Source organism: Dama dama, chromosome 33, assembly GCF_033118175.1.
Source record: "Dama dama isolate Ldn47 chromosome 33, ASM3311817v1, whole genome shotgun sequence".
Classification (NCBI taxonomy): Eukaryota; Metazoa; Chordata; class Mammalia; order Artiodactyla; family Cervidae; genus Dama; species Dama dama.
Window position 1 is genome coordinate 46,261,821 of NC_083713.1, and position 13,949 is coordinate 46,275,769.

General features: G+C 39.9%; 1 protein-coding gene and 1 non-coding gene across 2 annotated transcripts in view; one reads left to right on the forward strand and one right to left on the reverse strand.

Moving 5' to 3' along the window:
- The window catches only part of CACNB4 (calcium voltage-gated channel auxiliary subunit beta 4), a 264,476-nt gene that overhangs the window by 192,679 nt on the left and 57,848 nt on the right, over positions 1-13,949 (forward strand). The gene's annotated exons all lie outside the window — the stretch shown is intronic.
- On the reverse strand, positions 3,985-4,056 carry TRNAC-ACA (transfer RNA cysteine (anticodon ACA)). Its single transcript has one exon. It is a non-coding gene; the product is annotated as a tRNA-Cys (tRNA).

The window sequence follows — 13,949 nt, forward strand, 5'->3', positions numbered from 1 at the left end:
AAAGCCAATCTGATTCCTAATTTCATTTTAACCAATACCTTTAATTGTCCCAATCAAAGTTCTTATCAGACCCTTTAATTCTTCTTTACCTCGGCTAACATAAACTTTACATCTCTATCCATTTTGGGGGGGAAGGGGGCTTAAGCAACATCAGTTTATCTTCTCACACTTCTGGATGTGGGAAAGACAAAGTTACGTGCTGGTGGTACTGGTCTGTGGTGAGACCTCTCTTCCTGGATTGCAGGCAGCTGCCTTCTTGCTGAGTCCTCTCACAGTCCTTTCTTCTGTGTTGAGACACTCTTGTGTCTTTTTCTCTACTTGTAAGGACACTAGACCTGTTTGATTAAGGTCTCACTATCCACTTTCTTTTAACAGAGGGGTTAAAATAGCAAATATGGGCTCAGTTAAGAAACAAAGAGCCAGGATAAATCCATCAACAGAAGTGTCCTTGCTAACCAGTCCAGAATGCCAACTCCACTGAGTGCTTGCCTTGTTCTGAGGGCATCATCTTCACAGTGGTTTCTTGAGTTAGGTTAATATGTTCTGCTTCAGAAAGGAGACTGAGCAGAAAAAGATTAGGTGTCTTGTCCAAAGCAAATATCTAGTAAATGGCAGTCTTAGGATTCCAGCCTGTCTAGTTTCAAAGCCCAACTCTGAACTGCTTGTTTTTTCCAGCTCTCATGAGTAATCATGGCTTGTCCTTATGTTTCCTGATGAAAAATAAAGGTGATCTGAATAAATGAAATCATAGTATCTCTCCCAAAGTCATTCTAATCAATAATTTCATCTCAACTTTTTTGGGGTTTGGTCCAAAGGTTTCCAACAACAACAACAAAAAAAGCAGATGTGGATTTCTTTCCTGACCCCTTCGAATATAATAATGAGCTAATGGATAGGCCTGAAGGAAGAGGGGGAAACCTGCAAGGTTGGTAGTCCCATCCATAGGAATAGTTGAGTGCATGTATTTTGATGCCAGTTCAAATGAATATTCTATCACCAAGTACTTGAAGACCTAATTCCTGGCACTTTGAGGAACAGACCTAAAGAACATCTTTAGGAACAGACCTCAGAAGAATCTTAGAGATCATTCAAGAGATGCTTTGACCTGAAATGCAAGTCTTGGCTTCATTATTGATGATGGGGTGACTTAGAGCATGCAGCTTGATCTGTCTGTGAGGGCTCCAAAGAGCTTTGAAAAGAAATCGAGATTGTGTACTGGAGGAAATATAGCACACTTGGTAATTGTCGGTTTGTTCTAAAAGGAGAGAGAGAGAAAGAGAAAGAGAGGGATTCTACATTTTTTTAAAGCCTCAAGCCTTGGCGACCTTTCACCCAGTAGCGTCTGCCAACGCCCCTACTGGGCTTGGTGATTAGCTATTAGAAAGGGCTTCTGAGTCAGTCAGATCAGAGTTCACCACACTTCGCCCACTGCGTGACCTTGGGCATATTCAGTTTCTCTTCAATCTTGGTTACTTCAGTGTGGATAATGAGCTCCACGTCTCAGAGTTTTTGTGGTGACTAATTAGATAACATCTGTAAAGTGCTGTTTTACTCTGATTAAGGCCTCATTTCTTAGTTCCAAAGGTTGAACCAAGAATTTCCGCTAACCTAATGAGCTCTGACGTAGAATTATCAGCTGGGAGTCAAAAACCAAGACTTGTTTTCATTCCCAACTTCTGAACCCACTGGGGAGGAAGGGCATGGCTCTGGCCATCCCACATTCCAAGTGAAGTTGATCGAGGCTGATGGGGGAGGGCTGGGCATTGTGTAATCATGATTAAGGCCCCAAAGAGCAAAGGGTGGGTAGCAAGTGTGTGAGGAATATAGCAGCTTGGAGGACAAGTCCTGTGACAGTAAGATGCTGGAGGACTTCTGTGGGGGTAACTGGGCGTAGGCGTGGCTGCTGCGCAGAGCAGCATGCATTCTACATGTGCCTAAGGGACCCACCAGACCACTCATATACCCTCAAATCATCAGTCTTATAATTCAAAAATAGCATTTGTACCTAAATTTAAACTACTGCACTATGTTGCATCATCTTGTTTTTAACATAAGACCCACAGACTTCGCAAATTTAGGAGACTGGTGGCCAAAGAGAAAAACTCACACTCAGCTAGCATTTGTGGGGACCCCAAGCCCTTTCAGAGGGGATATTCTTTTCCAAAGACCACAGTCAATAAAAATGCTTAACACTAAGTGGGACATAGTAAGTGCTCAATAAATATTGTGGTTATTATTGGTTTTGATATTATAATGATTATTAATATTTAATGTTGCTCATCAAAATCATCATTTGAGGTTGACATAGGTAATTTCAAGCTACCTAATTCTATTAAATAAGTACATACTCATTTATATTATATATACAAATGTGAATATCTATATACATACTATTAGCTTTTTAAAATTTCTCAAGGTAAAACTTTCAACTGTGCAGAAAGGTATAAAATACAATAAACAAAAGTTTGTTTTTCTCTTCCTCTGTGTGTGTGGTGGGGCAGGGAGAGACTCTCAGTATATTTAACATAATTTTAAAACAACATGCCAGATTATTTTACAGTTTGATCTTGTGACTTAATTTTATATATAATTACTTAGAGCTCTGTATCATGCTTTTTAACATCTACATACTATTCTATGTGTGAATGCACCATACTTTTAAAAACATGTCTTCTATGCTTAACATCTAGGTTTTTATGATTCTTTTGCTATCATATGCAGTATTATAGTGAATATTCTTGTTGTTCAGTCACTCAGTCATGTCCAACTCTTTGCAACCCCATGGAGTGCAGCACACCAGGCTTCCCTGTCCTTCACCATCTCCCTGAGTTTGTTCAAACTCTTGTTCATTGAGTCAATGATGCCATCCAATCATCTTATCACCCCCTTCTCCTTCTGTGCTCAATCATCCCCAGCATCAGAGTCTTTTCCAGTAAGTCAGCTCTTCCCATCAGGTGGCCAAAGGACTGGAACTTCAGCTTCAGCATCCGTCCCTTCTGATGAATATTCAGGGCTGATTGACAGTTTGATCTTCCTTCTGTCCAAGGGACTCTGAAGAGTCTTGTCCAGCATCATAGTTTGAAAACATCAAATCTTTAGGGCTCAGCCTTCTTTATGGTCCAACTCTCACATCTGTACATGACTACTGGAAAAACCATAGTTTTGACTAGATGGACCTTTACTGGCAAAGGGACATCTCTGCTTTTTAATATGCTGTCTAGGTTTGTCATAGCTTTTCTTACAAGGGGCAAGCATCTTTTAATTTCATGGCTGCAGTCACCGTCTGCAATGATTTTGGAGCCCAAGAAAAGAAAGTCTGTCATTGTTTTCATTGTTTCCCCATCTATTTGCCATGAAGTGATGGGGACCAGATGCCATGATCTTAGTTTTTTGAATGCTGAATTTTAAGCCAGCTTTTTCACTCTCCTCTTTCACCTTTATCAAGCGGCTCTTTAGTTCCTCTTCCCTTTCTACCATAAGGGTGGTGTCATCTGCATATCTAAGGTTATTGATATTTCTCCCAGCAATCTTGATTCTAGCTTGTGCTTCATCTAACCCAGCATTTTGCATGATGTACTCTGCATAGAAGTTAAATACGTAGGGTAACAGTATACAGCCTTTCCCCAGTTTTGAGTCAGTCCATTGTTCCATGTCCAGTTAGAACTGTTGCTTCTTGATCTGCATACAGGTTTCTCAGGAGATGGGTAAGGTGGTCTGGTAATACAGGAATATTCTTATATATACATTTATACATTCATATCTGATATAGGTATATTTCTAGGGTAAATTTCTTCAGATAGAATGGTTTGGTTAAAATTTTTGTCTGTTTTAATTTTGATTGTTTTGCCTGAAGTGAAGTCAAGTTGCTCAGTCATGTCCGACTCTTTGCGACTCCATGGACTGTAGCCAACCAGGCTCCTTGGTCCATGGGATTTTCCAGGCATGAATACTGGAGTGGGTTGCTGTTTCCTTCTCCAGGGGATCTTCCCAACCCAGGGGTCGAACCTGGGCCTCCTGCATTGTAGGCAGATGCTTTACCGTCTGAGCTACCAGGGAATTACCTGCAAAAATAGAATACCAACTTACATTCTTACTAATGTATATGTCACTTTTACTGCTCCCTCAAATAGATCAAATGCTTTGATCTAATAAGTGAAAATAGTAGCATATTTTAAGTTATACTTCCTTATGTAGGAAAGAAGCCAAAGCCCTTTGCAGGGTGCATTCTTGTTCCTTTTTCTGTTTCTTAATTTTATTTGCCATGTTGGTGGGTGAAGAGGTAGGTTGTTTATCTTTTTCTTATTACTTTGTTAGTGCTCTTTGAGTCTGAAGAACATTAAGTCCAGGTCACTTGTGTGACAATTTTTTTCTGTTTTTGTCATTCTCAATTTTGTATTTCTTTCCCAGACAAATACTTAAAATTTATATGTAGTCAAGTTCTTTAATATTTTCATAGCTTCTGAACATTTTTGCATGCTACATTAAAACTATAACCATAGTTTCTGTTAGTGCTAGTATAAATATGTGTGTATATGTAATAAATATGTAACTATATATCCATAATTTTGCCTTTAAATTTCTTCATCTGCAACTTATTTTTATACAAGAAATCCAGTAGAGATCTACCTTTTTTCCCTCCAATTGGCCAGCTACGTTTCCCAACATTACTTATGGAATAATCACTCTTTCCCCATTAATTTGAAATGTTCCCTGTGTTATCAGTATTAATTATCAATATACAGAGGTTGATTTACAGACTCTTCTTTGTTCTGTACCAATACCAAATTTAAGTTCTGTAGTTTTATAATGTTTTAATATTTATTAAAAAGGTTAATTCTTATTGGTCTTTTTAAAATATTTTTTTTCTGAGAGATTTTTGAATATTAATTTTTCAAATCAACTTTCATATCATTTTGTCAGGCTCACATCAGTGCTGTTTCCTGTTCTCTCCAACATGGCTTTCAGCAGCATCTGTAGGCCAGAAGTGTCTGTTCCCTTTGGGTGAAGCCTGGGCCTTGCTGAGTGCTCCTTTCACATATCTCTTCCTCCTCCTGAAGCCTCCTCTTTTGGTTTTCACTCAGTAAATAGTTTTGAGCTCCTGTGCGATGCCAAGCTCTGTGCTGGGGGCGCTGAGGACAACAGAAGCTGAGAAGACAGGATTCTCCTGAAGTATTGATAGATGCTTCACGCTGGCTTCTGTCACATCTGTAGGCGTCTCTGAGGAGGCAAATTTCTGTTCTGTTCTTGATGACACACCTGGATTATTTTAGCAGTCAACATGTATTCCTTTAATGAGAGACGTTATGAATATTTTCACAGAATTGAAGATAATTTTTCATCAAACAGTTTCTGAGGCTACAGAATGGTAAGCAGAGGTTCAAATCCTTTTCCTATTTTCTTCCAAACCAACCTATATTATTCTTCCCTTTACATATCAGAAGGAAAAGATTTAAAAAAAAATGTTTTTAAAGACACAAGTGATTGCCTGTAGCCACTTTTAGGAGAAACATACTTACTGTTGTTAGGTCTCTAGTATGACCTTGAGAAAATAGACCACAGCATAAAAGTAGTTTTGTGGGCTACTTTGTAAACCACTGTGGGGAAATGGGAAGTGTCAGTCACTTTTCCAGAAGGATCATGTGTATGTGTGTGCTCTGTCATGTCCAGCTCTTTCAACCCCATGAACTATAGCCTACCAGGCTCCTCTGTCCCTGGAATTTTCCAGGCAAGTGGATTGTCATTTCCTACTCCAGGGCATCTTCCCAATCCAGGGATCGAACCTGTGTCTCCTGCATTGGCAGGAGGATTCTTTACCACCAGCACCACCTGGGAAGCCCCAGAAGGATCACAGATGGCCACATTTATAAGTAGTTGCCTCATCACTATGCAGCTCATTCGAATTTTTCTGAGCAAATGCTGTCATTTCCTTTTGAATATCTCTCCTGAAACTAAATTAGTGCAGCTTGAGCTGCTGCCCTTGAATGAAGACTTCATACTGTGGCTACTGCTTGCAGGTAGGTGCCAGTACTGAGGTTAGCCAGGTGTAGCCACCGAGGCACTCACCTGCGTCATGTAGATTGGTCAGGCGCTCTCAGTTCTGACCAGGTACGGCTGGTCCCTGGGGTGGCTGCTCAGCGTCCCATGATGTTGTTCTGTGACCTGTACAACATAAAGCTTGACTGCTTGAGGCCACCTTCTCCAAGCAGGCAGTCACGTTTCCTTTCCCAGGAGACTGAGCTCCATAATCTCATCATCCATACCATTAAAATAGCATTCTTATTGGATGCAAAGTGTGATCATGACTCTTTTTCAATTTCTGTCACCCTTTAGTCTCACAGAGAGTTGCGATTTATTACTGTGTTCATTGGTGTAGCACTTTTTACATACTTGTATGATGTTATGCATGCATGCATGATCAGTCACTCAGTCATGTCCTACTCTTTGTGACCCCATGGATGTAGCCCACTAGGCTCTCTGTCCATGGGATTTTCAAGGCAAGAATACTTGAGTGGGTTGCCATTTCCTTCTCCAAGGGATTGTCCCGACCCAGGGACTGAACCCAGGTCTCCTGCATTGGCAGGTGTGTTCTTTACCAGTGAGCCACCAGGAAAGCCCATGATATTATGCACTGATAGTCAAAGCAGTTTTGCCAAGTAGCATTCATGTAGAGTAATCTCTGTCTCTTGTTCTCCCCCCAATGTATTAGGCTGAACCATATGAAATTTCAGTCTTCATAATAACCAAAGATAAGAGGGGTCTGTCCCCTGTCACCACCATCACCATTGATTTACCTTTCAAATCTTGTTAGCCCACATTTCAGCTTCTCCTTTCCCACAATCTCCTAAATGGCCATGGCTGATACAGATTTCCTTTTTATCTCCATTAGGGCCTTTTTGTAAACTCCCTCTTTATACTTATGAGGCCAAAATAAATTTTTCTGCTGTTTTTGTTTGATCTTTGATGGGTTTCCTTGGACTAGCAATCAAAAGAGATACCTATCAATCATGACGTATGTAAATCAAATTGTTATGCTATACACCTTAAATTTATACAGTGCTGTGTATCAATTATATCTCAATAAAAGCCAAAGAATAAATGCAAAAAAAGAGAGAAAAATACCTATCTGAAATCAGGCAATTACAGCAGTTGCCAAACTAGTCAACATAATAAGAAGATACAGTTGGCTAAGTTTTCTAAATGAGTATTATTTGCTTTTACTGAAGTTATGTAAAAACAGTTATAATAGAACCTATTAATTTGGATTCCACTAATCAGATAATTCAAACTAATTATTATATATAATTAATTATGCAATTATAATTCAGTTTCTAACTATATATTGATATGTAATTGTGATTTAGCTACCAGAAATAATTTGAAAATATGTAGTATAAACACAGTTGGAGGATTTATCACTTAAGAAGAAAAGAAAATTCTCAAGGGGGCCTTAATATCCTCTACTAATAACTAAAATTCTGAGTAAAAGTCCTATCATTAAAAAGAAACTCAAAGAACTACACACACTAGAACCTTGATAATCTAGAGATACTATGTGAAGTGAGAAATAGCAAACATGCCTTTTGAAGAAGCAGTCTGAAATTCCCTTTCCATGATCTAAGAGTGTCATTTTTTTACCTGCATCCACCATTCCTAATTAGTGAGATTTTGGTGTACAGTCTACATTAACAAAATATTTTGCACCAGGTTTTTGTGATAGCTCAGTTGGTAAAGAATCCACCTGCAATGCAAGAGATGGTTTGATTCCTGGGTCGGGAAGATCCACTGGAAAAGGGATAGACTACCTACTCCAGTATTCTTGGGCTTCCCTTGTAGCTCAGCTGGTAAAGAATCCATCTGCAATGCGGGAGACCTGGGTTCAATCCCCTGGTTCGGAAGGTCCCCTGGAGAAGGGAAAGGCTACCCACTCCAGTACTCTGGCCTGGGGAATTCCATCGACTGTATAGTCCTCGTGGTTGCAAAGATTAGGACCAACTGAGCAACTTTCACTTTTGCAGAGGAAATTTAAAAAGAGATTCTGCCCATACGCCTGCATTCTGCCCTGTGATAGTGGCATGAAGGGAAGTTCTTATTGCCTGTCTGAGCCGCAGATGCTTCTTGCATAAAGTGGGGATAAGCACGACTTATTTCTTAGGGTTGATGGGCTAATATAAAGTTCAGAAGTTAGTGACTCACATAAAGTAAGGGATGAGTAAGTATTCATTCTCTTCTCTTTCCCTTTATGACCTTTTCTGATCATACTACTTTGCTGCCCTTTTCCAACTGCCCTTTGAAGCCTAAAACTGAAGCTTAGTCAGATCAATTGCTGGTCTTTTATCCAATAAAAAGGGGCTACAGAGTTTGCCTTATTCTTTCAACCAACATATTCAAAGACCTCTTTACAAGACATAGTGCAAGGTACCTAACAGCAAAGTTAAGTGGTCATCTCTAAGGAATTTCAAAAGTTACTTGTTCTGCCAAAGTGCTGGTAATGTACACATTATCCAGTGCTCTGGATTAGGGCACTGAAAAGCATAATTCTAAAAAAAAAACAAAAAAAAACAAACTTATGCTGTTGAGGGGTGGAACAGCTAATAATTAACATCATACCCAGTTAGCATAAACCTTGGTCAGTAAACCAACCACCTATCATGGAACAAACAAAGATTCTGATGGGAAGCAGAGTGTCTTTCTTTCAACAAATTTGAGGTTCTGCTATGTGGCAGACACTGCCCAGGTGTATCTACTTGGAGATCCAGACTAGACCCTGCTAAGCTGGGTGGGTGCCCTTGCAAAAGGCCCTAGACATGTTTGATGAAGGGGTGGAGGAGAAGAAAGCAGTTGCAACAAAGTGAGGGGCTATCTTGTAAAGATAAATGTTACCTAAGAGACTTTTTTGCTTAGGGCAGCCTCATGAGGGGATCTTTACCCATCCACCCTGGAAAATCTGGGAAAGTAATCAAGAAAGAGCTCCGTTTCTTCTGCAGTGTGGAGAAGTGCATTGTCAAGTCTTTGCGAACTTAGTGAGAAGAAACAAGCTCAAATCCATTGGGAGCGATATGCGTCTCTGGACATTTACTATCACTTAGTCAGCTTAATGCAACTATTAAAACACGAAATCAACATCAAGTTTATGTAAATTCACTTGTCTCATCTGGAAGGGAAACTGTACAGTCCAGTGTGGTGGCCACTAGGTACATGGGGGTTCAGTTCAGTTCAATTCAGTTGCTCAGTCGTGTCCGACTCTTTGTGACCCCATGAACTGCAGCATGCCAGGCCTTCCTGTCCATTACCAGCTCCCAGAGTTTACTCAAACTCATGTCCATTGAGTTGGTGATGCCATCCAACCATCTCATCCTCTCTCGTCCCCTTCTCTTCCCGCCTTCAATCTTTCCCAGCAGCAGGGTCTTTTCAAATGAGTCAGGTCTTCATATCAGGTGGCCAAAGTATTGGAGTTTCAGCTTCAGCATCAGTCCTTCCAATGAACACCCAGGACTGATTTCCTTCAGGATGGACTGGTTGGATCTCCTTGCAGTCCAAGGGACTCTCAAGAGTCTTCTCCAACACCACAGTTCAAAAGCATCAGTTCTTCGTTGCTCTGCTTTCTTTATAGTTCAACTCTCACATCCATACATGACCACTGGAAAAACCATAGCCTTGACTAGACAGACCTTTGTTGGCAAAGTAATATCTCTGCTTTTTAATATGCTGTCTAGGTGGGTCATAACTTTTCTTCCAAGGAGCAAGTGTTTTTTAATTTCATGGCTGTAATCACCATCTGCAGTGATTTTGGAGCCCCAGAAAATAAAGTCTGTCACTGTTTCCACCGTTTCCCCATGTATTTGCCATAAAGTGATGGGACCAGATGCCATGATCTTAGTTTTCTGAATGTTGAGTTTTACATGTGGGTATCTACATTTAAATTAATTTAAATGAAATAAAATTTTTAACCCTTAAAAATTAAATGAAAAATGCAGTTCTTCAGTCTTGCTGGGCAGATTTCAAATGTTCCATAACCACATGTAGTTAGTGGCCACCATAGTGGGCAGTGCCCACGCAGAGAAGAGCCATCATTGCAGAAAGTTCTCTTGGACCACACTGGTTTTGTTTGTGCCATTATTATGCGTGTACTCTACGCTGTACTATGACATCTTAGTAATTCTCTAAAATAACCCTGAAGGGTTCATTCCTATTTTGCATATGAAGAAAGAATCTCAGAAAAGATAAGCGGTTCCTCTCACTACAGAACCTGACAGATGGTCAATGTCCAGTGAATGGTAGGAAGTGAGAGGCCCAGGACTGACCACGATGCTCAAAAGTTCCAAAAATAACCAGGTTCTGGTCCAGTGTTAGAGCATTTTAAAATCAAACATTAATAAAGTCTCCCTCTCCTTGCTCTCATTTAATGACATATTTAAATACTAAAACTACTCAGAAGAAGAGGATGTATATATTTCAGTTTTGAAAGGACTAGACAAGTAAGTGGATCCCTGGGTCTTGTGGTGGGTTTTGGAGAGTGAACTGCAAATGGGCAGAAGGGTTTTGTTTTGTTTTTGTGTTTTTTGAGGTGGTAGAAATATTCAAATGTTAGATTTCTGTGTGAATTGTGTCTGTAAGTACTAAAAATGTATGGAGTTGTATATTTAAACTATGAATTTTATGGTATGTAAATTATGCCTCAATAAAGCAAAAAAGAACAAGATATGAATCCTAAAACTCTAGGGCAGCCAAAAATTGAATTTGAAAAGCTGCCAGAAACTTTAATTAGTGAGTCAAAGATTATTTGTTGGCATTTCAGGAATTATCCTCATGATGGTAAAAGAAATGCTATTCCATCTCAAATCAAACACTGAGAAACTCTGTGAGGTCTGTGTTACTATCTCCATTTCACAAGGGAAGAAGTTGAGAATCAGAAAGTTAAAATAAGTTGCCCAAGACCCAAGGCCAGTAAGAATGGACAACAGTGTCAAACCCAGTGTGGCCTGGCCCAGAGTCCACGGCCGCTCTCCCATCCGGGTCACCGTCTCTTTCTCTGAGCGGAAGAAGGAGCCCTTCCACTGTTTGACTTGACATCACTTCCCTTCTTCCAGGACAATGGTAAACTGATTTTTCAATGCTTCTGTAGGGCTTGTATTTTGTACTCAAGAAGATTTATGAAAGGTGTGAGTCTGGAATGTTTTCAATATTGAATAAAAGGGGGAAAAAATCTGGGTCTTTTCCAGATGGGTCTTCGCATCAGGCGGCCAAAGTAATGGAGATTCAGCTTTAGCATCAGTCCTTTCATGACACTGTAATTATGAAAGAAAATATCACAGTGCTTTATTTTTCCTTCTACTAATATTCTTAGAATATTACACGCTTTTACATTTTTTGGCAGTAGTAGAATTTATTAAGTAATTTCGAAATTCTTGTTCACATTTCAAAATAAAGTGGACTTGCAGGAGTCCTTGAGTCACTTCTTGTGTGTGCAGATGATTGAATGCCAGGATTTGAAAAGTCATTAACGCAGTTTCAGGAAATTAGCCATCTCCTAGTGTCAACAGTGGATTGTGTATTTTAGCTGTTTGACTCATTGCTCCAGTGGGCAGCCTGCTTTCTTGTGAACTGCAATCATTAGCCTTCTTCACAACGTGTTTTCAGAACAAGTGCCTCCTCCCTGACTTCCCACATCGTAATCACTTTATAGTCCAGGCACCTTTGCAGACATCTAACACCTTAAATTGGTCTACCACAGTCATCACACTTGAGCAAAGCATTGCCTGGCACTAACACAAAACTAGAATCAAGATTGCTGGGAGAAATATCAATAACCTCAGATGTGCAGATGACACCACCCTTATGGCAGAAAGTCAAGAGGAACTAAAAAGCCTCTTGATGAAAGTGAAAGAGGAGAGTGAAAAAGTTGGCTTAAAGCTCAACATTCAGAAAACTAAGGTCATGGCATCTGGAACCATCACTTCATGGCAAATAGATGGGGAAACAGTGGAAGCAGTGTCAGACTTTATTTTTGGGGGCTCCAAAATTACTGCAGATGGTGATTGCAGCCATGAAAGTAAAAGATGCTTACTCCTTGGAAGGAAAGTTATGACCAACCTAGATAGCATATTAAAAAGCAGAGACATTACTTTGCCAGCAAAGGTCTGTCTAGTCAAGGCTATGGTTTTTCCACTGGTCATGTATGAATGTGAGAGTTGGACTGTGAAGAAAGCTGAGTGCCGAAGTATTGATGCTTTTGAACTGTGGTGTTGGAGAAGACTCTTGAGAGTCCCTTGGACTGCAAGGAGATCCAACCAGTCCATCCTAAAGGAGATCAGTCCTGGGTGTTCATTGGAAGGACTGATGCTGAAGCTGAAACTCCAATACTTTGGCCACCTCATGCGAAGAGTTGACTCATTTGAAAAGACCCTGATGCTGGGAGGGATTGGAGGCAGGAGAAGAAGGGGATGACAGGGGATGAGATGGCTGGATGGCATCACCGACTCGATGGACATGAGTTTGAGTGAACTCCAGGAGTTGGTGATGGACAGGGAGGCCTGGCGTGCTGTGATTCACGGGGTCGCAAAGAGTCGGACACGAATGAACGACTGAACGACTGAACTGAACTGAACTGAACACAAAACTGGTTTCATATATTCTTTAGAAACATTGTTTCCTTTCTCTCTTACTCTGGATTTTGTGGAGGTATATCTAAATTTGGACAAAAGGTTTGTTCTGAGAAACTCTCATTTTAAAGGATTTCACGGTAGCTCCTTTTAAAGCAATGAATGCATATATAAAATTGTCATCCTGTATTTATTTATTTTGAAGGTCCAGATTTTTCCCCAATAGATTTGCACAGAGGAATTTGACTATTATTTGGTTAGCAAATGCATATTCCCTGTAAAGGGCACTTTTAAGTAGCATCAGCATATATGTACCACCCTCTGTAGGGTGAATGGTTGATGAGAGGTTGCTGTGTAGGGCAAGGAGTCCACCTTGGTGCTCCTGCCCCCATGGGATAGGGTAGGGCGTGCTCAGGAGGGAGGTTATGGCTGATCCACATCGTTGTACAGCAGAAACCAACACAGTATTATAAAAACAAATAACAAAAAATAAAGCAGTACATAAAGTGCATGGATTTGGACTCACTGCAGTTACCAGACTTATAGTATAATCATTTTCAGTATATAAATGTATCAAATCAATACATTGTACACCTTAAACTTCCACAGTATTATATGTCAATTATATCTCAATAAAACTGGGGGGGGGGAAACTATGCCTTCTATGCAGTAAATACAATAAAAACAGATACATTTCAAGATGGGCTATTGTGCATATATATTATAATTGAATTGAAAATGATTAGAATCTCTACTTTTTTCTTAAGTCATAGTAGAAATCTTAGCACTAGGAAACAGGAATGATAATGTCTATTTATGGTGTGCCTACTATTTTACAGATGCGAAGACTAAGTCTTGGCGTGGTTTAGTAACTTACATAAAGTTTTCAAAAGTAGGTTGCAGAGTTAGAGTTTAGAACTGGGATTCTCCTGGGCATTCTAATAAAACTCTAAGCAGGAGTTATTGTTCTTGGCTGCTGGAAAAATCTGTGCTGGGATTGTTTTTATGGTGGGACAGACTACCCCAGCTAAAATGATACCCCCTGCTGAGACAAAGCTGCTTTTATGGGCAGCAAATTCACAAATAATGTATAAAAAAACAAACGCTAACATTTCTAAGTTTAGAAAAAACTTTCAAAGGGCCCATTTCAGCAGTCAGCCATCCTTAGTGTTCTTTTTTTGCTGTGGGTAGCAAATTCTCAGCTATATGGATAGGTATATGCTTCCAAATTCTGTGCCTAGTTTGTGAAACATGCCAAATACACCAGTCCTGTCAATACCTCCTCTGTGTAAATGTCATCATCTACGCAAATACCAACTTCTCATGCCAGCTTAAGGAGATTGTAAGGAT